Source organism: Falco biarmicus, chromosome 7 (assembly GCF_023638135.1).
Source record: "Falco biarmicus isolate bFalBia1 chromosome 7, bFalBia1.pri, whole genome shotgun sequence".
Taxonomy (NCBI): Eukaryota; Metazoa; Chordata; class Aves; order Falconiformes; family Falconidae; genus Falco; species Falco biarmicus.
This window is the reverse complement of record NC_079294.1, coordinates 65,676,692-65,702,771: the sequence shown is the minus strand read 5'-3', so window position 1 is coordinate 65,702,771 and position 26,080 is coordinate 65,676,692. Positions and strand designations below refer to the sequence as shown.

Below are 26,080 nucleotides of genomic sequence, written 5' to 3'. Positions count from 1 at the left end.
GGGCAGGACACCTGCTGACTGATTGAACCTTACAATAATATATTGCCCACCTTGGTATGTTAACTTCTCACCTAGCATATTATTTCTGGTTTATGGAATTAATCTTTCAAAAACTGTCAGTGTCTCTTCTCCAGCTCAAAACACTATTGCGTTTAGCCTTTGTTCTGCTGATAGCATAGACAGTGTGTTGTATTCAGCAGTGATAAACTGTACATGCTGAACATGACCTAAATGGTAGTTAAAGGTGGCAGCATCTCCCGAGGTACTGAGTGCACCCAGGCACAAACTCTGGTTTTGTACCTTAATGCTGCTGCCAGAACATTGCTGATGCCTCTAGCATGGAATAAATATTAGCCATTGGGTATTTCTCCCAGAATGTCTTCTCTTATACATAGTGGAAATCACCCCATATTTATCTAACTTGTGCATAAATGTAGTGGGTGGTATGTGGGGAGAATCTCACAGGTCCTCCAAGTTTCTGAAATATGCCTTTAGTTGATGTCCTCGCCTAATGAAAACATTCCGGTTTTCTCACTTCAATTAGATTTCTGGTATTTTCTATCATTGTTTTGTTCTCATACTATTTTACACAAATGGCATCTATTCTGTTTGCCATCCTTCTGTCTGACTTGTTCTATTCCCTGCTGTGCCCTTTATGTGAGGATACATGATTTCCGTGGCTTTGTCCTTAAAGAAGCATCGGCCAAAGCTGTTTGTGCCTCTGTACCTGTTTGTTTTCCTGTGCTCTCCAGTTTAAAAGCCAGCTCACAACCTTCCTGATTTTAAATACCCACAAGACTATAGTGTGATGAGTCAGAGACATCTGCCCCTCTGGCATGGGCCCCCTCTCTTCCAGAAGCATCCCTGGTTCCTCGCAAATCTGCTCTTTCAACCGTCTTCTCAGCCAGGTATTAAAAGTTGGCTTTTCTGCCTCTCTTTCCAGTCCTGCATGGGGTTACTGGGAGTGTTTTCAGAGAATATTCATTGTTTGCACTTTACTTGCCCAGAGCCTAAATTTTGCTTCCAGAATCTTTCCTGCCCTTCTGTGTATAATTTGTGCCAAGATGGACTAGGCTTGTCCCCAGTACCTCCTGAAAGCCAATTCAGACTTGTGTGAGATCTGCTGCCTTAGTCTTGGCAGTCAAGTCGCCATGTAGTCCTCTCTGGGGTCGCAGCCCCACCTGCCTACTTGTTGATGGTAGGAATGAGCTTCAGGCCTGAATTATGGTTTTACAGAGGTGCCTTACTGCTGGCAGGAAACTGATGTCTTAGTATGCAAAGAGGCCAGGTTTCAGATGTGTGTTTTTGCTTGGCATTCCCTGTTGTGCCGGCTCTTGTGTCTCGCCATCAAGTCCTTGCTAATAGTGTGCAGACATGGACCCTTGCTTAATACTCTGCATTTCAGTCTCAAGCCTGGATAGGCCGATGGCTAAGTCCCTTTCTTGAGCGCTGGCCCAACTGATTTGGAACCAGAATCAAGATTTGGAAAGACTTCTGTATTGCTTTTGGCAATGAAGGCCATCCACTGTACGTTCTGACTTCTAGATGTCTGACAGCACTCCTGGAGCAGTAGCCCTTACTAAGTTGCTCTACAAGGAGAAACCTCCAGCAGATGGGCACTAGGATCTCATGCACAACCTCCACCTTGCATGCTCTTGGGAGGTGTCACAACTTCTCATCATCAGCTCTGCGTGGTTAATGCCTGGCATCTCCTGTGTAGCATGATTTGCAGCTGAGCTCTGAACTGAGCATGTGGACGTATCCAAGGCAGCTCATGCGTTCTGGTGGTCATTGGTTTGCCACATGATTCAGTTGTCCAGCACGTGTGCTGTAGGTTGAGTGTAGTACATGGGCTCTACCTGGTTTAGAATTTTTGACAATATCCCATAGGTGTGTATGGATGGTTTGTTTTTATAATGAGTTGATCTGTAGTCAGACATATCTAAATCAGAAGACCATTTTAATCAAGACTAATGTGGAATTTATGGTGTTCTGTAGTTTGCAGTCACTTCAAGGCCTGCAAGGTCTTCTTATTTTCTGTGACAAATCTATGTTGTGTGCAACTGCAGATTTTTACATTTTTTCTCCCTCCTTTAGCTGTACTCTGCTCCCTTCCTCCAAGCACCAGACTATGTACGAAGTACCTAGTAGAATCCTACCAGCTATGAAGACTCATTTGAATTCAGCACACCCCATTGTCCTGCTGAGTGTTCTATCAATGTGCCAACTTTGCTGTATTAACCCAGGAGCAAGGGAAACTGCAAGTCAGTCAATCCTTGGGCTACAACATGTTTATTTTATTTAATGAAGTTTGAGTCATTTTATGGAAGAACTGGGCTGCAGTTCCAGCTGAGCCCTTTTGAACCTGCGAATTCCTTTCTGCTGCACACCTCTGGGGTGTGCAGCCAAAAATGTAAATTAATTAAGACAAAGAGGAGAGATATTCCTGACATGGTTATTCTTCTGTCTTGTTAGGGCACTGATGCTCAGGCAATACTGGGAGAAGCTGCAATATTATCACTTCACTCATCACAATAACATTAGTCATTTTCTTGGGGAGATCTGTGGCAAGTAGCTGTTGACCACCTTAAGAGTTTCTAGAATTTCTGCCTCTCAGCAAAATCACCCTTTCCTGCAGTACTTTGGTATGCAATATCATAAATTAACTAATGAGATTTTTTTTTTTCTTCTGGACATATCTAAAACATCAAAGGTATTTTTCTGGAAAAATAACTCAAGAAACAATGGGTCAAAATCGGAGAGGTGCACAACTGGCATATCCCTGTGATGACTGTGGCCCAACCACATTGCTTTTTTAACTTTGCCATCCTTCTCTGTCTCATGTAATCATAAATAAGTTAAGTGCTTTGCAATCTGTGGACTGTGTTTTTTCACATGACCACCATCTGAGCTGCTATTTCTCTGGCCTTTTGTACCTCTCTTTGTTGTTTGGTTACTGGTAGTTGTCTCTCTGGTGGTGTTTGATTTTAGTTTTCTCTCTTGATTCCACAACAAGTAACACCTAGAAACTTTCCCTAATTTTATCTTTGAGGTTTACACTTCTCTTAGCCCTAACAAACATATCTGAATTCTACAGTTTATTCTTGTCAATACACTGTATTTTGCATTTAACAAGTGAGTGCTAGTCTACAGGAGGAGATTTTAGTCAGGAATAACTCTGGAAATCACTCCACGGAAGCTCACATTTAGGGCTCATTGCTCTTTGGAAATGGATGCAGATTATTTGCACTGTTATTCCAGAATCTTTCTTGCCAGGGAGTCCTGAGGCATCCTTTAAGTTTCCCCCCTCCTATTTGAACTCAGTGTCCTGTGTTAAACAAGCTTTAATTTCAGCCACCATCAAACATGGTTTCATTTTCAGTTGACATTTCTTCTTGGTGCAATGGAGGTGTGTCGGAGACAGGTCTGTCAGACTGGTTGTGTGTTAAGTGCTTCCTGAAGTTGATGGAAACCACTCCAATGACTCCAAGGACTATTGGGCCAGTCCCTGAGAACACTGAACCAAACAATAACCAGGCTACCACTTCCTTAACCCTTCTTTTATTGTATTCCTCATCCCTGTATATTACCAGAATATCTTTCTTTTATTTTTTTTTTTCTGAGTGGTGGGTTGTTTTTTTGGCTTTTGTGCTTCTGAGATGAGAACAGGTAATTTTGAACACAGAGTCACTCTCTCATGCCTAATTTACAACATTTTTACCCCCCAGCTGAGGACAGTGAGTTCTGAAGCTTCCTGCAGGCCTTGGTTCGGTGTGTATCAGTCTGATGTGCTGCTTCACTTGGCTTGCTCTGCTCATGGGTAATTTGCTAAGTGATAATCATGGCCTGCAAGGAATGCCAACCCTGTCGTTCATGCTGTTCCAGTTCATGGCTTCATTTCGTCTGGAAAAGCCACAGTGTCAGCTAGCTACTAGTGGACTTTCTAGCTTTCCCTGCTTAAAATAGGCACTTGTCTCTTCAACTCTTTTGTGTAAGTGAAAGACATTGTACGAGGTTTTTAAAATTGAATTTTTTAAAATTTTATGTATTAAATCTGAGGTGATATTCTCTTCATTCCATGATCTGGGAGAAGATATGTGTATCACAGGTTGTTGTTGGTCTGTGGAGCGTGGAAGCCTGCCCGTGAATTAGATTGTCAGAACTCAGAGTGGTTTGAGATGGGCTTATAGGTAAGGGTGAAAGAAAGAGAGAAAAACAAGTAGCTAAAAGCACAGAGGAATCAGAAATGCTAAGAAGCAGTAAATCCTGACTTCATTCCAGCAGTGAAAATCTGCTTATCTCAGCCCCCATCCATGTCAAAATACTTGCATTAATTTTCGTTACAAGGAAAACTGAAGCTTTAAAATTACACGATCACAGTAATAGCCAGTTTGGCAACATCCTGACCACTGCTCTCTAGCCCTTTCCTCTTCTCCTGCGAGCTTTTTGTACCTCTGTAATCCCACCCTTATACTAACTCTTCCCATTCCCATTTGCCTTTTGCCTTTCATCTACCATATGTGGCCTCATAGCCCCTCTCATCTCTAGTAACTTTCCACGTCCTTTAATTTTAATTCTCACCAAGGAAAGGGATCCACCAGTGCTGAAATGTGAAGTTCAGCTAATGCAGCTATGCAATGGCAACTTGTTTATAACTTGTTCAGCTTTTGCTAGTCTAGGCTGTTGCTTTAAGGGAAGGCATAGGGACACCATGAGACTGGAGAGGTGAAGTCTTACTGCACATCACTTAAAGGTAAGACTTGCACCCCTGATACTCCAGTATACAGGGCTTCTGGCTCTTCAGGCACCTCAACTGGCAGTGGTCTGAAGTGGACTTTAAAAAACATCTTCTGGTCAACTCAGTGAGACCTGACTGAACTTTGCTTATATAACGTTATGCTATGTTGTACTTGCGACCCTACTGGAAAGATCTGGAGGGTGTGTCTGCAGTGTAGTTTTGACCCCTCTCCATGGATGGCCAATATGCATGGTTACTGGGGGAGTCAGTGATGGATAAGCAGGAAATTCAAAACTATTATTTCTCTTCTAATCATGGCCCAAAGGAAGCTGTGGGGAAAAAGAAAATCTCTTGCTGCAGGAATGATTGTCAGAAGGTGTCTGACAAACGAGGTTCACTTCCAGCATTTGTTACTGTGCAGTAGATTCAATAACAATTTTGGGGAGGGTTGCTTTGATTTAGCGTGCACAGTGCTCATGGAAAACCAGGCTTCAGAGGTGCCTTGTGTCTGTCCCAACCTGGCAGTGTGCTAGAGCTCCTGGGTTTCCAGACTGGAGCTGGGAAGATGTAGAAGTGAGTAACCTTTGGAGGATGGTGCTGGTTTAGTTCCTTGTTGAACAGCAGGTCTATTTAGTTGCTTACAGACACCTGGGCTCTGTAGAATATAGATTCAAACCTATGTTTGCTCAGTTCTCCCTCTTCTACCTTTCCACACTAACATTCATCAGGGTTCTAAAAACTCATTAAAACTTTTGTGTGCAATTAGTAAGAGCAACAGACTGCTTTCGTGAGTGGGGAAGCAAAAGACATAGGAAGGACCAAGGTCAACAGCATCAGGCTTTTGGGTGCTTCTCTCTTGCTGTTGTACAAAGTGCAGCACAGCTGGAAAAGCCTCCAGGAGGTATGTCATAATCTGGCTTAAACAAACAGGGCTCCTGTAACATCACTGGGGGGAAGACACCAGTTTAGGCCAGCTGGGAAGCTGGTCGTAGCCCTTTGGACCCTGTGCATAATCTGAGCCTCTCTGCACAGCACAAGAGATTTTCTTTTGAAACTGTCTGCGGGAACATGAGATGCAGATACGTTCTGAGCCATGTTGCGCTGGAGCAGGAGTGAGGCTGGCTCACTGCTCCCAGGTGTGACCGTGCGCCCTGCGCCCTGGATGAAGAAATAAATAAAAAGGCAAAAGCCCCGGCTGCGGTGCAGGCAGGTGCGGGTGGGTGGGTGGCAGTGGTGCGCTGTGGGCCTGGTGCGATGCGGTGTGGGCTGGTGGCTGTGGTGCAATGCAGAGCAGTGGTGTGGTGCGGTGTGGCTGTGGTGTGATGCGGTGCATGCTGGTGGCTGTGGTGCAATGCAGAGCAGAGGTGTGGTGTGGTGCAGTTCGGACCCGGTGCGATGCGGTGTGGACTGGTGGCTGTGGTGCGATGCAGAGCAGCGGTGCGGTTTAGGACTGCTACAATGTGGTGCGGGCTGGTGGCTGCGGTGCAATGCGGTGCAGTGTGGACTGGTGGCTGTGGTGTGATGAGGAGCAGCGGTGCAGTGTGGGCTGGTGGCTGTGGTGCAATGCAGAGCAGCGGTGTGGTGCGGTGCAGTTCGGACCCGGTGCGATGCGGTGTGGACTGGTGGCTGTGGTGCGATGCGGAGCAGCGGCGTGGTGCGGTGTAGAACTGCTACAATGTGGTGCGGGCTGATGGCTGTGGTGCGATGCGGGCTGATGGCTGCGATGCGGGCGGGCTGGTGGCTGCGGTGCAATGCGGTGCAGTGTGGACTGGTGGCTGCGGTGCGATAAGGAGCAGCGGTGCGGTGCGGGCTGGTGGCTGTGGTGCAATGCAGAGCAGCAGTGTGGTGCAGTGTGGGCTGGTGGCTGTGCTGCAGTGCAGAGCAGTGGTGCGGTGCAGTGCGGTGCGGGCTGGTGGCTGTGGTGCAATGCAGAGCAGCGGTGTGGTGCGGTGTGGCTGTGGTGCGATGCGGTGCATGCTGGTGGCTGTGGTGCAATGCAGAGCAGCGGTGCGGTGCAGTGCGGTGCATGCTGGTGGCTGTGGTGCAATGCAGAGCAGTGGTGCGGTGCAGTGCGGTGCATGCTGGTGGCTGTGGTGCAATGCAGAGCAGCGGTGCGGTGCAGTGCGGTGCATGCTGGTGGCTGTGGTGCAATGCAGAGCAGCGGCGCGGTGCGGTGCCGTTCGGACCCGGTGCGATGCGGTGTGGACTGGTGGCTGTGGTGCGATGCGGAGCGGAGCAGCGGCGCGGTGCGGTGCCGGCCTGCTACAATGCGGTGCGGGCTGGTGGCTGCGGTGCGACGCGGAGCAGCGGGGCGGGGCGGGCCCGGTGCGGCGGCAGCGAGCGCTGGGCGGCGGCGGGCGCGCGGCTGCCGGTAACACTAGAGGTCACTCTGTGACCAGGGATGGAGCCTGGCGTCCGGGGCCTCCGGGAGGTCAGCGGCTGCTAATCCGTATAAATTGCTGAACTACAAGCAAAATTTGTACCTAATTATGAAGCGCTTTGATGCGGCATTGCTTCTATCCTAACTTCAGAGTGCCGATTTCCGACCGGGGGAAAAACCCACCCCGAAGTGGCGGGCTGGGAAGAGCCCCCCGAGCAAGGCCGGGGTGTCGGGCACAGGCCGGGGACCGTCACAAGGGCCGGTGGGGACCGTGCGCCCCGCGGCCCTTCCGAGCGGGATCTACCTGCTCCCTCCTCCGCACCGCTGGCAGCTGCCTTATCGGCACGCTCAGGAATTCATTTAGCTGATACTGCCTAGCAAGCCTAGGGGTAAAGATGGATTTAACACAGTCACTAGACATCTGTGTGCTAAACTCACTGGCTGTGGAACCTATATCAAACGGATTTAATTTTATTCCCTAATAATCCCCTTTCTCTCAAACAGGTCAGACGAGAGAGGCTGCTGCTACTGCCGCAGCTCCCGGCTTCGCTGGTGGCGATGTTATTGGTTTCAGGGCTGGTCAGTCATGCAAGACATCTGTCTCATCTTGGTGAAAAGTTTTCCTTTTAATATTATTTTATTGAACTTGTTCACTTTGGCCACTCAAAAAAAGAAGGCATCTCTGCTTTTCAGTTCCCTGAAACACCTCTGTGAAAGTTATTCTGAGGGAAAGATTTCAATGATTTCTTCTCCTATCCCTGAAGAGACACATAATTTTGGCTCAGCTGAACCTACCTGGAAGTTGGCTGCATAGTTATTAATTAATTCTGTTCGAAAAACAAGAATAAGAAAAACAGTTTAAAAAATTTTAACCTTTTCCGTTGCAAAATATACCTCATTTTGACCAATAAAGAAAGCATGTTCTCACCCTTCCCCCAGCCTTCCAAAGGATCAAAGGTGAAACACCTGATATAAGACTGAACAAAACATTTTAGTTGACCTAAAGCATTTTTCCTAAGTTTTTGGGTTCCCCCTCCCCTTCAGCCATAAAAGGCAAAGCCAGATATTTGCACAGCTTTATTCGTAAGCCTCCTCTTAGCTCCTGTGGAGGCCAGGTGTCTGCTGGCAGGGGAGGGAATATGCCCCACATCCTTTTTTCTCCATGGAACATACCATTAATGACCCAATTTCGCTGGAGGTTTCTAATGCTCTCACAAGAGTTTCGTGGCATGAGGAGGCTTTGCACTTCCCCCATTAGGGCGGGTACCTGGTTGTGGCTGGATTCTAGGGTAGTGCAAACATCTCACAAATCTAGCCAGAAATAATTGGGATAACAGGGACTCCTTAGTCTTTGTTCACTCGGGGGTCACAGGACGTCAGATTTGGCTTTGCTATTGAAGTCGGCTAATGTACTGGAAATGCCTTCATTTTCTCCCTCTGGAGGCATGGGTTCAAATCTGCCATAAATTACAAGTGACACGGGTTCAGTAGTCTTAATTAAATCCCACGAGGTTATTTTTGTGTGTCAACACTCCCCTTCTCCTCCCTTCTGCACTGTTTGGAGGGATGGAAGGGCAAGGAGGACTCCAGCACCATAGGTGGAAGTTCTCAGTGCAGCATTTAAGTGCTGGAAGTAGCTCAGGGCTGCGGATATGCCCAGACTTTTATCTGGCTATCAGTCTTCCATTGAACTTGTAATGTAGTGTATATTCTTCGTACATTTAAAGCATTCAATTCTGTGCAAGATCGTTATTCCTTGTAGGGAGATAACTGGCTATAGAGGATTTCTGTTATCTACAGCATCTCTCCAGCCTGGAATTCATTGATTTCCGATCTATGTTCTAAAGGTGCAGAATAGGGGTGATCAATGCTACAGTGCTGATGTGAATAAAGCGTGCCCCCTAATCTGCATTATCAATGGCCCGCTTCCTGGTATCTTGAGCTGACCTGGTCATGACTGTCTCTTGGATAAATACACTGACTGTTGCCAACATGTCTTGAAAGCCTTTAAAATAGGGACGAATCAGGTTCAGTGTAGCTTTTCCAGGGAGTGGCTAGGCTGATTCAAACCTCTTTTAAGCTAATGCTTGTGTAAAGGCACTGTATGTTGCTAGCATTTCTCTTAGGTTGGATTTAAATTAAAAACATCAGTTGGTCTCCTGATTTTCCTAGCAGCATACTTAAAAAAGAAAAAAAAAAAGAAAAAAAAAAAAAAGGAAAGTTAGCCTCCCTGCCCCAATCCCCAGAACATGCTTAGAGAAGAACTGTTTAGAGAGCAGGTTTTTATTTAATAAACAGTGATCAATTGAATTGATTAACCATGAACACATTACAGCAGTTTGTTGTTGCTGCTGCTGATAATTGCAGTTCATGTGCATGAGAATATTAAATGGCTGTTTGCAGGATCATTTTCATGCTCTTTTCATTTAACAGAATGGAGAAAACAACAACTGTTGACAGTGATTTTGGTTAAACTCAGGCGCTGCAGACTGTGCCCTCAGGATGCCTGTGCAATAACTCTATCAATTGTGGCCATTTACTCTGCACTTCCAGACATTTCTGCAAACCTTGCAGCTGTTTTTTTACTAATTTGCTTGGTAATTAGATCTTATCATGCTGGCTCCATGGCTTTACATAAACTCTAAGCATTTGGAGCTGCCATGTAAGACATTTTAGAGTTGTCTGTGTCGGTTTGTGCTGCACTGGAAAGACTGAGGTGCTCTCTAACAGCAGTAGAAACAGGGAAGCAGCTGTAACAAATGAGTTCCTGCTGATTTAAGGTTTCCATAGAGGAAAGGAGTTCCTTCACTTAACAACTGGAAGTGAAGCGGCATTGATGGGTTTCAGCCTGCTAGATGCTGAGCAGAAACCAGGACCTCTGTTTCTACCCTCTCTTTTACCCTCCAAATACGCATCTTTGTTTTCAGTAGGAATTCAGGGCTTCAGTAAAAGTATTTTACTATTTTAGATGTCTCATTGATGATAAGGAGAAGAATATCATGATCCTGTAAGCTCAGAGTCAAGAGTTGGTATCAGTCATGCCCAAACAATACGAATGGAAAGACAGTGAGCCCCTTTGTGGTAGCAAGTCACCTTGGAATGGCTTTATGCAGTGGTATGTGTAGTACAGTTTGGGAACTGTGGATCTAGATGCTGCTACTGGTGGAATGACCTTACTGACACAGACCTATTGATCTCCAAGGAGAAAGTGCTCTGCCAGTGACTGCTCAGCTGGGCCCTGTTCAAAGGCCATAGCATCTTATGATCTTCCTGTATCAAAAGGAAAGGATAAATAATTTCTGTGCAAGCTAACAATTTGAAGTGAAACAGATTTGTTCCATGGCTAAAGACATGGGGGCCTTTAAGATCTCTTCCAGTTTGATCTCTCCAGTATGGTGAGGCTGTAGAAGTTTCCCTATGACACTACACTGGTCCAGCCACACCGAACCTCAGGGCGGTGCAGATGGGGAAAAAATACTTCAGTAACTGGATGCAAGCAACCTCAGAGCCTGATGCAGTGTTCACCATGTAGAGCAATTCGGCTTGCCAGTCCTGGGCTAACATGGCTAAACACTGATAAACCTCATGGTTGGGGCCATGTGTGCTTACTGAGATATAGCCATCTCCTAGCAGTGGCCCTGCAGTATTCAGCTCCTGGTGCAGTGTGAAATGGTTGCAGGTCAGAAGAGTGTCACATGTGCCCCTGGTGACTGGCAGCTAGCTATGAACCCAAAAGATTTTTATTTTCAGATCACATCTTTGGTTCTGCCAGTTCTGTGCTGTGCCAGGGAGAGGCAGAATATGGTTTTGTTTCAGGGTTGTTTTTTGCTGTCTGTAGATCACTTCAGTCACAATATGGTTTTCTGTTTCATACTTGGTGTGCTTTGCACTTCTCCCAGGAGTATGAGCTAGGCTGCTTGTGCTGCAGAAAAGTGTCTTTGCTCTTATGAATTGAGAGACGTACCTTGTAACATCGGTGAAGGTCCCGTAAATGGTAACATTGCAAGGTTTGAAGCTCTGGAGTTCCACCTAGTTATGGATGAAACTTGATTAACAGGACCCCGAAGAGAGCCTGAATGTAACAGATGTCAGAGTAACGTGTAATTCCTAAGCTTTTTTGTGTTTAAACAAATCATTACCAAATTTTGCAAGAAAATCTCATGAAGGGTGCAAAAATATCACGGGAAGAGGCAGCTTTTCCAGATGGGCTTTGAGGGCTTTGGTGCTTGTGTCTGACAGGTGATACTGGCAGATGTCATCGTAAAGATATTTTTGTCACTTGTAAAGGCCGTAGTAGTAATGCAATAGCTGTGAAGGTCTAAAGAGGTATGTGAGGTGATATCTACAGGGAGAAGGGATAAATTTTATTAGATAACTGATATAGTTGGGAAAAAACAGATATACTTTTGAGGACAGGAGCCCTACTTTCTGGAAGTTTTCTGGAGTTCTGGAAAGTTACAGCTCAAGGGCTATACAGGTCTTTTGGAATTCACCTTTGACTTTACAATGAGGCTTTCAAAAGGGTGCCATAGTTCTGGGCATTTTTTTGAGGCAGAACTCCTATACCCTTTGCTTAAATTGGTGCTTAAATTGGTACTCCAGTGGAGCTGATCTCTGAAGACTGACTAAGATCTGCCTGGGGCACAGTGGGAGAATGCCTTCGGGACCCTTAGGTCTGTTCCCTTCAGAGGAAGTTTTGCCCTGATTCCCTGCTTGCCACGAAGGATACTAGTAAAAATGGCAGACGTGGTTCCATTAGAAGCATTAGAAAAGTCTGCGCAGGTGATCTTTCCTCGTCCATTACTTCCAAAAAGTTTCTATAACATGTTATATGCAGTATCATCATCTCAGTGAAATCACAGCTATACCTTAGTTTGTACTTGTGCCAAAAATGATATTATGGGTCCTTGGGTGAATTCACTGAATTTACACTGTAAAATGTAGTAATTTCAGAGAAATCTGGACCAAATGAATCCGCTCTGCATACATTTGTGTTACAGACCTTGGTGTTTGCCAGCAGCCAATCCAATAATGCGTGCCCAGTATATATGCATTTTGTATCACATGGAGACCTTTCAGGCCCAGTGCAGTAGAAATCTAAATGTTTTTGCCACCTTAGATAAATGCAGTAACTGGAAAAATGAGTGTATACATAAATAGGTCTAGGTATATCAGGTATTTTAAGTTTCTTTCAGTAATAAACCCTTGGGAGAAGTTTAGCTTCAGTGTCAAGCTTTGATCCAAGAATATACAAAGTTTAGAAAAGTTTAGTTTGAAATCTTTAAATTAGTGCTACCATACCGAACAGATAAATCCTCCAACCCACTAATGGTTGATGTACTCATAAATTTCAGTGATGGTGGTGAAACAGGCACTGTAGGTAGATGGATCTCAGGACAACTGAACGATGACAGCAGCATATGCCGCTGGGATTTTAATAATAGCAGCAATAATAACAACAATAATACCTTTTTTTTTTTTTTTCTTTTAATTTAAATAAGTGGGTTCAAACATCTGGGGTATGTCTGTTTTGCAGAATACAGAGATAGCTATCCTGGCTCTGAACAAATGGGGCTGAAAGCTGGATGCAGTATGGTCAGACCTGACCAGGAAGCAAATGCTTTAATTTGGAGGTAATGCTGTGCTAATACAGGACAAGGGCTGCTGTCAGTGCTGTGTAGATATCTCGGGTCATTTAAAGTGACCTGGGACATGTGTATGGGCCTGGACACGTTCCTGTGGATATCGTTCTTGGGCCCAAGCCTGGTACTTTAATCAGCTGGGCACACATCTCCCCTTTGCCGCACAGTACAGGCTGCAGTGGGGAGGGTGCTCTTTTTCCCATTATATGGGAGCATGTAGGGAGAGAATTTACTCCTCCGGTTCTGAAAGCTCTGTGTGAACTTCAATATGACAGTGCCAATTTTAATCAAAGAAATGTACTGTGGATGTCACCTGCATTTTTATCCAGTTCTCTTTGACAGAAATAGAATTTAGAGTTCTGCTAGAGATAGAAAGGGGAGAAAAAACCACTCCTAGACTCCTTGCTGTTATTCTGCTACCATAATTACCTCTAAACATAATTATGGACAAGACAAATGACATTTTTAGCTCTGGTCTTTAAAGACAAGAGTTAATTTCAGGCTTTGACCAGAACTATGTTAATTAGCCTCTACTCACTCTCTTTGTATGGAATTACATCACCCAGGACTTAGCATAGGTTGCCTTTCCTGTATCTTTGAGTAATGAAAGGACACGGCATGGCAACCAAATCAAGGGCTGCTGCATTAACAAGGCCACTTTTCTGCCCATTTATCATCTATTAAAGGTGCACTAGTTTGTAAAGTAACACCACCTTCAGCAGGGCTGCCAAGAACGGCTCCTCATTTATTTTCTGCATGGTTTAAGTTGGAGTTAGACCCACCTTGTAGCTCAGAGGTGACAGCCAGTAAGAAAAAGTACACTAATTGAGACATCTCAAGGGAGAAATAGAAGAAAACTGAAAAGGTAATTAGAATGAGAGGGTTTCAAGCTGGGTAAGTAAAATCGAATGGAGGTGCATATTAGGGGCTGTTACAGATGGGAAAGAAAGTACTTGGAGAATAAAAAAAGAAAAATGAATATTAGAGAACAGAGAACCCTTTTCACACTTGAAGAATAGAGGAGAGAGATAAAAAATAATGTAACAGTGGAGATACAGGCTGGGGGAAAAAAAAGTGCTCCAGAAATATGAAGGACATATTTAAATGTAAGAGAGAAAGAATGAGGAAAAATAATAGAGAAGATCAATTACTAGAGCTGTAGCCAAGGAAGGAGAAACTGTCAAATGAATATTTCTGGAGCTGTGGAAAAGTCTTATTCCTTTGTAGGGGCTGTAGGGTGTGTTTGGTCTGTGTAGGAGGGGTTTCTTTTGGGGGCTACCTCAATATTTGAATTTGCTGCAGTGTCAGTAGCCCAAATGGAGTGTTGGTGTGAATGCCTGCCTGGGCAGAATTGTATTAATTAGGCTTTATTATTTGGCAGAGCTTACAGCTGATACCGGACCTTTTTCTACTGGTTGGAGTTTTAGCCCCTCAATGTTGCCTGTGTGTCTCTTTTTGCTTTAATATCAATAATAAGGGACATGTTAAGGTCCAATCCCAATTTTTCCCCTTTCAAGCCCTCCTTTACCTGCTGGAAAAGAATCACCTGGGTTACCCCCAGGTCATTTCCACCTCATACACAGGGAGGCTGAAGTTGCACTGCATTCCCTCAGGCAGATGCACACCCAATCCAAAGCAGTCACATGAAATGAAACACTTTCCTGGTTAAGAGTGGAAGATGGCCATGGCTTTCCATTGTGGTCACAGCTGATAAGGCAGGATTTCCCCTTTTGGCCCTTCTGGAGGCAGGAGGCTGGAAGTGAAGGTCATCTTCATGGGTAGGTAGGGGAAACGGAGCATGGCTTCCTCTGGCTGCAAGGCAGAAAGGTGGGACCCCAGAGCCAGAGCCATCGCAAGTGAATTATCCACCCTAAAACACCTGTGGTCTCAAGAGCCGGTGGGCTGGAAGGACCAAAGCATATCTGTGGATTGCAAGGTAGTGCTGCACAGAGGTATCTGAGCTAAGTCTAAACAAGAAAGTGGTGGTTGCACCCTCAAGTAGATCATTCAAGGGAAATTGATAGGAGTTATGTGTCTGGCTGTCTTTGTGGGGCTGGACCGGCAGTATTTGTTCTCATTAAAACTTGTTTGTACAATGTAATGTACAACAGCCAATACATTTAATGCTCTTCGTAGTTACTAAGTTGTATCCTTTAAATTAATGTTCACTTACTGTGGAAATGGAATTTCTGATCCAGGTACAGTATTTGTGGTTTTAATTGTTAGTCTTGCTACAGCATTCTTCCTATGCATTTTCTGTTAGATTTTTCAGCTTCACAGATAAAATTGTCAGAAAAGGATTTGTTGATTCATAGAAGTTGTACTCGCTTCTGCTGAGAACTTTGAAGCTGTTGATAACACACTGGCATTTTTTAGCCACTGAAAAGCACTTGATCAAAACCAATTTTCATGTTTTAATTTTTTGGTATTTAAGAAAATTTGCCTAGAAAGTGGAAACTATACAAGCTTTAATTACATTTCAGAGCCTGATTCTGTTCTTCCTGAGAAATAAATAAAAGCACTTGAAAATTTGCAAAATTGAAAGGGAAGATAAAACATCCCAAAACTTTAGAAAGTAAACCCCTCACAGACATTGCAAAGAGAAAATTGATCAGCAGTTTAAAACAAAACAGAAAACCAGTCCATGAAGGTAGACATACCTTGGCTATTTCCTGTTATTATAAAAGCCTTTTGTACGGCAGGAGTGTGCATAAACAGGTTTGCAGTATTTGGTACTGGATGCTGTCCAAAGAAAGAAAAAGAAAATTTAGATCTTCACCCCAAATTAATTACCTTAGTTATGGAAATTTTCTGACCATATACTCTCAGGATAACAAATGAATGTGTACTTTTCTCTTGCAAGACGTAGTCAGCCTTCTGCATAAGGCAACCGTGGCAAGTTCAGTGGAAAATGACGGTGCTCTTAGTACTAGACTTGCAAAGATCACAAACTCACTCTAAGGACTTGAAAAACAAACAAAACCCTATGACAGAGAATATTCTTCTTCATTCATCATTTTAAACCCTGCCTCTAAAAGTGTTAAGAACAAATTATTTTCAATATGAATTAGCCCCAGGGGATTTGATAAAAGAGGCTTTTATTTTCCAGCTGGCTAATGAAATGTGGTCTGCAGAAGACCTTAGTGACTTGGATGGCCATTCTGAGACTTCCCCAGACTTTTCTGGTCCAAGGAACCAAACAACAAAGGTGTGTCACAGGGCTGACTGAATATGGGAACTGGGTAGACAGAGCTCATTCATCAGCTCTGTAAGCCTGGAAAGCTCCTAGGGAAAGGTGGAAAACAAATTAATATCTCATCTCCAGGCTCCTGTAGGTTCTCTAGTACTGAGCTGTTCCAAATACAGAAAGCACCTTTCGTATTTGGGAGACATTTGTCTCGCTTCCACCCCAGACAGAGTAACACAGATAGTTTTCTCAAAAAGAGAACTAGTGAGCAGTTACAGTCTGTCTTTCTTAAGCAGATCCTATTTTACCAGAGCTAAATGAGCATTTACCAGAGCCTTCTGAAGCTGCTGTTGAAAATTTGGGATTTACAAAGTTGACCTTCCTTCCTTGGAAGGATATGCAGACCTTTTTTGTCACGTCCCTTAAGAAATGCCCTGTTCTATTCCTTGTGGACATTTCCTCCTAACACCAGCTGGTGATCTGCTTGCAAGCCAGAAGACTAATAGCTCTGAGGAAAGGCAGCAACCAGCAGGCCCATAAGTAACTGGTTTTCAAATGAAGGAGTCCTGAATGTAGGAATAGTTTTCTCTTATGTCATCAGTTTTGTTATTTACTTGCTTATGCTCTAGGGTGGTCCCTTGGATTATACGGCCAGTCCATGCATGGGATTCATTTGAATACACTTTCATTTCTTTCAGTATCAGTCCATGCAATTAAACCTCTACTTCCACTGTAGGTGGCCATAGTTATATACAGATATATTAAATTAGCTGTGTTATCGATGATGATCAATTCATGTGATTCCATCTTCAATAATCATTGCTTGGTTACACTCACAAAAAAACTGAAGTGGAGCAACATGTGACAGAATAGATCCAAAGTATTTCAAGATTCACTTGTGGTCCAATTTATATTTAATAATCGGGGAATTGCTAAACAAACTTATCTGTTCTTAGACTAGATGTCTGCCTGGCAGGGATTGCAACCCTGTCACCACACTGTCCCTGCTAACATTCACTTTGGGTGGAAGCTGTAAGCCACATTCCTCAAAAGTACCTTGTTTTTCCAGCTGCTTCTTGTTATCTTTCTGGCAAGAAATTTCATAAATTATTTCCCAATAGTTGAGTTCTGCTGTCTATTTGGGTTTTATTTCTTGTGTGCAAATGTGTATGGAATATGTATAAAATGAGTATGTATGTTTATGTATTTATTTTCTCCGTGCTGTGATATTATTGTCTCTGTCAGCATCCAGGTCTAGGCAGACAAATGGAAAGCAGTGCCATTGAATATCCCCAAAAGCTTCACCCAAATGTTCTAAACAGGTGGGGAGAACAGATAACACATGCCCTCCCTGACTTCACTGCTGGAGGGGGATACATGCAATAGGAGTTTGCTGCCCTTCAGCAGATAATCTTGTGTTTTCTCATCACCTTGATGTTTTTTGAAATTCTGCTTGCCATTTTGAAAAGTTTAGCCTAAACGTCATCATTAACTGGGCTTTACAATCCAATAATAATTACTAATACTGGACACACTGCCTGTCAGCTTGTTTATTCCTAGATACCTGGCTGCCTTAGCTAGCTTTTCTGTGTCTGTCTTTTTCTTTTTTTTCTTTTTTTTTTTTTTCTTCAAGCAGTGGGAAAAACACCTGAATAATTCAGCAAGAACCTTTTACATTATGAAAAATATAATCAGCTGGCAATGGTGAGATATCTTATTTCTACAGGATGCTAACTCAAGTATTACAAGTCACTGCAAGATTAATGCCAAAACACAGTAGGTGTGGATACACATTTTCTTCATTGTTCAAGGCAGTCTCACCCTGCACGGAGAGCTGAGAAGGCAGTGTATTCCTCACCATGCCTACCTAATGCCATTTAATAATTTAAATCCATTAATCGGTTAAGATGAAGACTTAGTGTTGCTTGACTCGCCACCGCCAAACAGAGGGTTTTCCCAGGCTAAATAAAAGATCTTAAAATTTTGTCTTCTTGCAAGGGAACTATGAGTACCACAGCTTTCTTTGTAAGAGGCTTCAGTTTTTATGGGTGGGGTACTATGCCAAAAGTGCTTAAATAAACAATAATATCTGTACATCATAAGTAGATGTCTGAGAATATTAGCTGTTTATTTCACTGACGTACTCTGAAGAGTCTATGGGGGGCTCTTTCAAGAGTCAGGACCTCAATGTAATATACAAGCTTTGATTCTGATATTTCCCTTGATAACTGTGCTCTACCATATTGGGGTCGGAAGTCAGCAAAGGTTCATTGGCTGTTGTAATGCTCACTGTCACCAGTAATAAGTACAAAGGACTCGCTTTAAAAGCTGGCTTATAAAACTTTAAGGAAACTTGGATTGCTTAAGTGAACTTCCAAGGCTCTTCAGGGGCCAAGTGCACTTTGGTTGTCTACTTATATTAATTTCACAGAGTTTAAAGGGTCAAGCAATGCAGTTGGTGATGCTTATTAATTTATGAAACACAGACTCTTGCACTATCTTGCTTTGACCACTTAGCTCTCCTTTTAGAAAATTTAATATACATTAAAGCTTGCTAGACAAGGGCGCCCTAAAGGATTAAGCTCAAAGTTCACAGCTGGACTAAAAGGTTCAAAGACGTTGTATCTGCAACACTGATTTGATTCCAAGTGACGTTCAAACAATGGAACCAAACTGTAGATGTTTGAATGTGTAAGGAAACAGCAATTAGAGGAATACTATGGAATGGCAAAGGATTAGGATTTATTTTCCTTAAAATGGTAAACCTGATTACAGTCTTATTCTTTCTTTCATGGGGAGATGTATTTGATCACATCAGCTTTTGGGGTCAGTGGCTGTCAAAAACATATTTTGGTGTTACAATACAGCTTGCCGGGCTCTAAATGTTCGTGCAGTCCTAGTAAGTTTACAGAGTATATTTAATTGTTGTGGTGATGCTGAACTGAGTTCTGGGTAGGAAAATGTTAGCCAGAAGGGAAGAAGGAAGAGAGAAATGGATAGCTGCTGAAGTAACAGGATTAGGATTTAGAAACCTGACATAATCCTGTTCAGGGGTATTTCTGCATTCTGTTTACTTGCTTTTGAATTGCTTTGGTGTCTTGTCCAAGGGAGATAATTCCAGAAGTCATTCACACCCAGGCTGCAAATTCGATACTGCATTCAGGTGACAAATGGACTGTGATTGCAAAGCTACCCAGAAAATTGGAAATCAAATTGGCTGTGATGGTTGGTCTATGTGGTCTCCTTTTGGAATCAACAAGAGGGAGAAGTAAATGAAGGACAGGAAAATGAAGTGTGTCCTACTATACAGACGATGAGTTTATTTAGCTAGGGTTGGTAAAGGGGGAAGCAAATTTCACGTTATGTCAGCTCTGATTCCTGAAGCCTTAGGGAACACTCATCTTGAGGAAGCGGTTGTACTTCACTGGAAACTTGCTGTTCCAAGAGAGACTCTAAACGCTGTAGGGGAGTCCTGGTGGTGAAGACTGTTTACATTGCAGCTGGTCCCAAACAGCCTCAGATAAGATTGTGGGGCCCTGTGGTGCATCACATGCTGGGAGAAATTCTGTGGCTGGAGAGAATTCGTAGCTTTCATGAGTGAAAAAGGACAAAAATGTGGGGAGGCCGAACAGCTGGAAAGAATTTTGTGTGATCTGCGGCACTTTGTTTTCAGCCATAGAGCAGAACTCACATGCCCAGGACTTCAGCAACCTTACTTTTGCATTTTAAACCCTTTGGACAGAGAGAACAATGCAGAAAATCCCACAGGACACATGAGAAAGGGGGTTGTGCTGAATCCTTGTTATCATTTCTTTGCATTTATTTGGTAACAAAAAATATTTTTCTTATAGAATGACCTCTGAGATTTTATACTATGGGGTATTTGGTTTAAAATATACTGTAACCTTTTTTTTTTTTTAATTGATCAGATCAGCCTTGAACACTCAAAGGAAAATCTGCCTGCTCTGAATATTGCCTGAGGATCTAGAAGGGTCTTTCTTGGAAACAGAAGAACAAGATGAAACAATCATCTGTAAAGCATGGTAAGAGAGAAAAAGAATAAAGGAATGAGTTATGTTTGACTTGTCTTCTTCCAAGAGACAATTTTTTTTGTTTTGCTTTGTTTTGTTTTTTTATATAGAGTAGATTTTAGATATGGGAGATGTTGTGGGAGCTGCTCTGTACAATTTTAAGATGCAGATTTGTGGTGGCAGCTCTGCAGGCTCCGTAGCCTCTGCAGACCCATCTGTAGTCACGTGCACCTTGTGCCACATATAGGAGAGTCTGAGAGGATCTTGTCTTCCTCCTTACTGTCCTCCATTGGTTTTCATCAGAGAAAAAAGAGAGAGAAAGATCTAAGAGATGAACTGGAGCTGAGCTGACCATAGACTTTGTCCGAAGACTAGGTATATTTGGAGGTATAACTGCCTTCCTGGTGTTTCCACTAATGCTGCTTGCTCTGGTATGTCAAGGAGCCCTGAAACACTATTTTTGCATTAATTCTTTTAGGAACTGAAAAGCTGGTTGTCTGAGACCAGAAATGAATGACTGCCAGGGGTTCTTATGCTGCTCGATGCATTTCCAGTGTCTTGCCAGAAGAACTTTCAAAACACAGGCAAGTTTTCTTCTGCTTGGCTAACTTGTAAACTAATTTTTATTTTTTTTTTAATTTTGGCAACTTGATTTGCAGTAAGACTGCATTATTTTGCCACTTGAGTTGTAAGAGAAACTTTCCTAATGACAGGTGTCAATCAAGTAAATCTTTGTTATCTTCCGCCTGAGCAGAGGCAACACTAAAATTTCAACTGTGTCATTAATAAACAAGGAGCCAATGGATGTGAAAGCAATGGAAAACTCTGTGATCGCTTACTCTGAAAGGGATGATTGTCAGTCACACCTCGATGGCATCTGCTTGCAGGTATAATGAAGAAAGATTATCATTGCTGTAAGTGACTGCAGTGACTCTGGTCAGCAAATAATAAAGATATTGTTGCAGAGATCAGACCTGCCTCCCAGGTGCTAACAGTGTTAAGTAATATCTCAGTGGTATTTTGGGTCCTCATTTATGTGACTGCAATAGAAAACCAGAAGAAAAGCACCCTTCTCTTTTGTGACATTGTCCTGGTTTCAGCTGGGATAGAGTTAGTTTTCTTCTTAGTAGCTGGTGCAGTGCTGTGTTTTGGCTCTGATGTGAGAACAGTGTTGATAGGACACTGATGATTTTAGTTGTTGCTGGGTGATGTTTATACTAAATCAAGGACTTTTTGGTTTCTTGAGCTGGAGGGGCACGGGAAATTGGGCGAGGACACAGCCAGGACGGGTGATCCAAACTAGCCGAAGAGGTATTCCATACTATATGATGTCATGCTGAGTATATAAACTGGGGGAATAAGAAGGAAGGGGGAGACACCCAGCATTATGGCGTTTGTCTTCCCGAGTACCCATTACACGTGATGGAGCCGGCTTTCCTGGGGATGGCCGAACACCTGCCTGCCCATGGGAAGTGGTGAATGAATTCCTTGCTTTGCTTTGCTTGCTTGCGCGGCTTTTGCTTTACCTATTAAATTGTTCTTATCTCAACCCTTGAGTTTTGCATTCCTTTCCGATTCTCCTCCCCATCCCTCTGGGTGAGGGGGAGTGAGCAAGCGGCTGCTTGGTACTTGGTTGCCAGCCAGGGTTAAACCACGACAGACATAATTAATTTCATGCCAGTTGCTGAACTTCTAAACTGAAAACTCAGTTAGTTATGACCAAAGTCACCTTATTTGTGCACCGATGTCTCAGAGAAGAAGCAGTGAAAGATCTTTAAAGCAAAGAACTTGGTCTGGTATTGATACACCTACATAAAATGTCAGCTATATGTACGTTTCCTCCAGTGCCTCTTTTGGATCCTGATGAGAAGCAGGGGGAGAGTGATGCTAGCCATGAGTGTAGGGCATTAGTTATGTCCTGTGGAAATGTAGAAATAAAATATTCTTTTAGTATTCCAGCTCTTCCTGGGGTGCTAGCTGCTGTTGGGAATTGTGCAGAGTACACAGAATCCTTCCATGTCTGTCCTTTCTCACCTTAATTTGTAGCTTCAATTAAAGCTGTTTGAAAGGAGCTCAGATCTATGCCCCCTTATAGAAGGGGACAAATGTGAATAATGAAATGGACAAATGGACCAGCCCAGTTCTATTGGAGGGGAGCTGAAGTGAGAAGCAAGGAGACTTCGAGACCTGCTTCTCTTTTACAGATCCAGTCAAGCATCCCAAAGGCTGCCTCATTTAGCTGGCACCTGCCCCTGGTTGTCCTGGGTAGGGTGGCTTGGGTAGCAGACTGGAAAATATAAAACATGCAAGAGAAGTCTCTGACTCTTAAATCCTTTAAACATTCCCAAACTTTTCTTGTGGTCACAGATGCTACAGTGCAGAGTTGATAAATTCACTTGCTCTTACATCAGGCAGTGCAAAAGCTCTGGGTTTTGCTTTGGATTTCTTGCCTTACTTGGAGAGCATCTTCCAGCTCAGTCCAGAACAAAGAGCTAAATCCTGCTGAAACAATCCATCCCCAGGGGTTTAAGGCTATCGTCTCTAATGTACATATAAAAGTCAGTCATACCAGTTGCAGATGAAATCTTACTAATTAATTGCATGAACTTTGTTTCTGCCTGGTTTGAGATTCTCTCAGCCTTGCATAAATATCTGGGCGCCCATACCGTACACCTTGACAGGGCTGTTGATTTTCCAAGGAAGACTAACAATTTTGGTGCCTAAAATAGCCATGCAATTACTTCTGCTCACATGGTCTCGCAGTAACAAAATGGTTTGTGAAAACTGGTTTTGTTCACACATGATTGAAAAGTTGCCCTATGTTGTTCTGCCAAGTTAGGCACTGATTCAGGTTTATGACCATATCATTAATATTTTAATACCGCATCAGTAACTGGTTGCTATTAATATGTAGCAAAACAGTGATATAAAAAGGGAGATGTTCCCAATCATTTGGCAGAATTTGCATTACAGCTGGATGAAATTTATAACACATCTTCTGCAACCTACTGGTCTGAACTCCTGTTATTAATTTCTGCTGTGTTTATCTCTCCTTTATGTTCACTTTGGGCAATATTCTATCAAGTTTCCTGGCAAGCACAACAGTGGATATAGCTAATTTCAGCTGACTGCAGGAGAAGGACTTTGTAGAAAGTGAATTTTGAATTAGCGCTAGTATTTGCAGTGAAAATCTCCCCCTGAGAAGTCTATTCCCCTCAGCCTGGCGTCAGCAGCACTTAAGTGTGTGTGAATAGCCCTATTGACTTCAGGTGGGCAGCTGTTTAATTACCTTCCTGAATCAAGGCCAGGACCAGGAAACAAGCTCCCAGCATACGACCTGGGTGCCCACTCAAATGGCTTGTCTCCTGAATGCTGAGCTTTTGTGAGTGACCCACAGATTGTTTGACTAGATAATTTGGCAAATACTATCCAGTCGAGGACAAATTTGGGGAAATCATCATTTGACACACAAAGAGAGGTGAAATTTGCGCAGTGTATTTTTCATGACAAGGCAGCTATTGCCCAGATTTATTCAGCTTGCTTGCCTCTTCCTGTTTTAATACTCCCAGCAATCACATTTTCCCCCCACATTTTATTTAGGAACTCTGAAATGACAGGTCTCTTGCCTTTCTACCAGGGGAGTGGTGTGCTGTACACAGCATGCTGTACACAGGAGGAGGAGGATAAAGAATGACATGCTACTCTGTAAGCTACAACTATTTTTTTTTTCAGACCCGCATCTGCTCTTGTCCCTCTTCTGTTCTCAGATCACTCTTTGGCTTCCCTTAGGAATCCAGCTGTGTCATCACATTGTGTGGCATTCTAATATTTCATACTAAGCTGTAAGCCAATTAGGAATGACTACTTACCATGCTGAATCATAGGAAGAGGAAAGGATAATGTGTCCTTCATATAACGAACCTCCTCTTTTTTGGCAAGACGGATCACCTATACATTATATTTATAAGCCCTATGGCTTTTCACTCTGCCCAATTAGGATGCAGCTTCCTTTCACACTGCTGCAATATTTTAAGGAACTTGTTTACAGATGGATGCTTATTGAAAGTGCTGACCTGCTACCATTATACCTCATACCACCTTTCATCTTTAGATACTGAAACACTGGACAAAACTTGATGTTGTAATCACCTTTAGCAGGATAAGGACACGAGTGCAGCAAAATACAAGTACCTTGTCCTGAGCCCCTAAATGAACATGTGACCCTGGGTGACGGTATAACATTATCACATGCCACCCAGGCTTGTGGGTGTTGATTAAAGTCAAACTGTAAAATAAAGCCTATTATATCTAAAAGGAGGAAGAATGAACCATTGATGTCTGTTTGGGAATGCGTGAAGTGTTTAGTAGTGAGCATTAAAGAGGAAGATATTAAAATTTATTTCCCATGCTGAAGTAATTAATGGGCTATTATGCCAGGTGCCTAAGCTGCCCAGAGGTCTGGGATAAATAGCGTTCCAGCAGAGGATGCAAAATATGATTTAAGATTAAATGGAACGATGTTAGTTCTAGCAGAGCACTTAGGATGTCCCCCTTCCTCCAGCTGGTGTTTCTTTTCCTAAGCTGCTAAGTAGCTATCGATAGTATTTATTGCCTGGGAAAAAGATGTAGTCGTGTAAATTTGTCTTTGGATCCTAGCGGTGTTGCAAACTGAGGACCTGGGTGACCTGTGTCTGGTACCTGCCATCTTTCAAACCTTGTCTAATCTTGTTAGTGTTCGCTGCAAAGCGAGCAGGGCAGCACCCCAAATGGCAGCACCCTCACCCCACAGAAGCCAGTTAACTACCACCCTCAGGCAACAGATTTTGTGTACAAAGTCATGTTAGGGATTATTGCATTCAGATAAGGGTGCTGGCTGCAGATACATCCGGGGAAAAAGGATAGCCTTGAATTCAGCTTCCCAAACTGCATTTCCCAAACCAAGTCCAGCCATTTTTTTTACCTCTACTGCTAACAGTGGCTAATAGAGGTTGTAGCTAAACAAAATGTGGAAACCTCTGGTTTAAGGCTTCTTCAGCAAGGTTCAGCCATACCCTGCTAGGGTTCAATTTGCTGCTTCACTGATCACATCCCCTTCTTTTCTCTCACAAATACCTCTCAGACAAAAAAGTTCTTCTGTAACCTGCCAGGAAAGAGTGGTGGTGAGTCACAGCACTAACATCTGTGGCTGAGAGCATAGATGCAGGCAGCTGTAGGTCATCAGGGAGATTCTACTTTGCTTTCCAGGGTAACTAATCCCACCTGTGCTGAGTAAGTTTGAGGGCTTGGATCTACGTGGTGATGGTAAGTTAGGGCTAAGAATGTTACAGTATAAGAGCTTCTGAAGATAGAGGACAAAGGATTATGGTATTTTTCTTGCTAAGAGAAGTCTTCAGTAAGTTGAAGTTAGTTCTGCTGTAATGGTTTTGTGCTTTATCTGACATAATGCTTGTTTTATAAATGTAGGGATTTAGAAACCTCTTGGCCTTCAAGAGAAAACTGCCTGTTTAGGAGCCATACCTTTTTGAATTGTTATTCAGAAGTGTCTCAGTCATTGCTAAAGGCCTTGCCAGCCTGTGTTGCAAATTCCTTTTTTAAAAAATGCAGCACGTATATAATTCATGTGGTTCTTCTCCGCATAGATAAGGACTCGTCTCAAATGTCAGGGTGGGGGAGGACAGGATACCTGACCCAGAGGGCAAGAATATTGAATGCACTGGTGTTGGACTTGACATTCGCCTAGTATTCACCACGATAACATCAATCTCAAGGAACCCTCCTGGTATAAATACAGAACTGCTGCGTTTAATATATATTTCTAAAGGTTTCATAGTAATTGAGCATTAAATGATGTCCACTTATCGTAAAGTGTTACTATTTTTATTAAAAATTATAAATGGGCTTCACAGAACAGAATATACCAGATTGATACCACCATCTCTATTAGTCTTTACATTATAATTGTCATTGAGCGCCTTTACTGTATTATTTCTGGACGGTCCATAATTTTCCCAGCTGAACAAATGAAGATTTGTGAGCAAAGAAAGGCACTGACTGGATTATGTAGTGCCATTGATTTTTATTCTCCTTGTTTCACAGAATACA

The 26,080-nt window shown here is 43.2% G+C and overlaps 1 long non-coding RNA gene across 1 annotated transcript in view; it reads left to right on the top strand.

Moving 5' to 3' along the window:
• The window catches only part of LOC130153284 (uncharacterized), a 72,788-nt gene extending 52,235 nt beyond the window's left edge, over positions 1-20,553 (top strand). The window contains exons 4-5 of the long non-coding RNA XR_008823298.1: positions 19,877-19,990; positions 20,457-20,553. This is a non-coding gene — a long non-coding RNA (uncharacterized LOC130153284). The remainder of the gene's footprint in view (positions 1-19,876; positions 19,991-20,456) is intronic.
• The last annotated feature ends 5,527 nt before the right edge of the window (positions 20,554-26,080 follow it).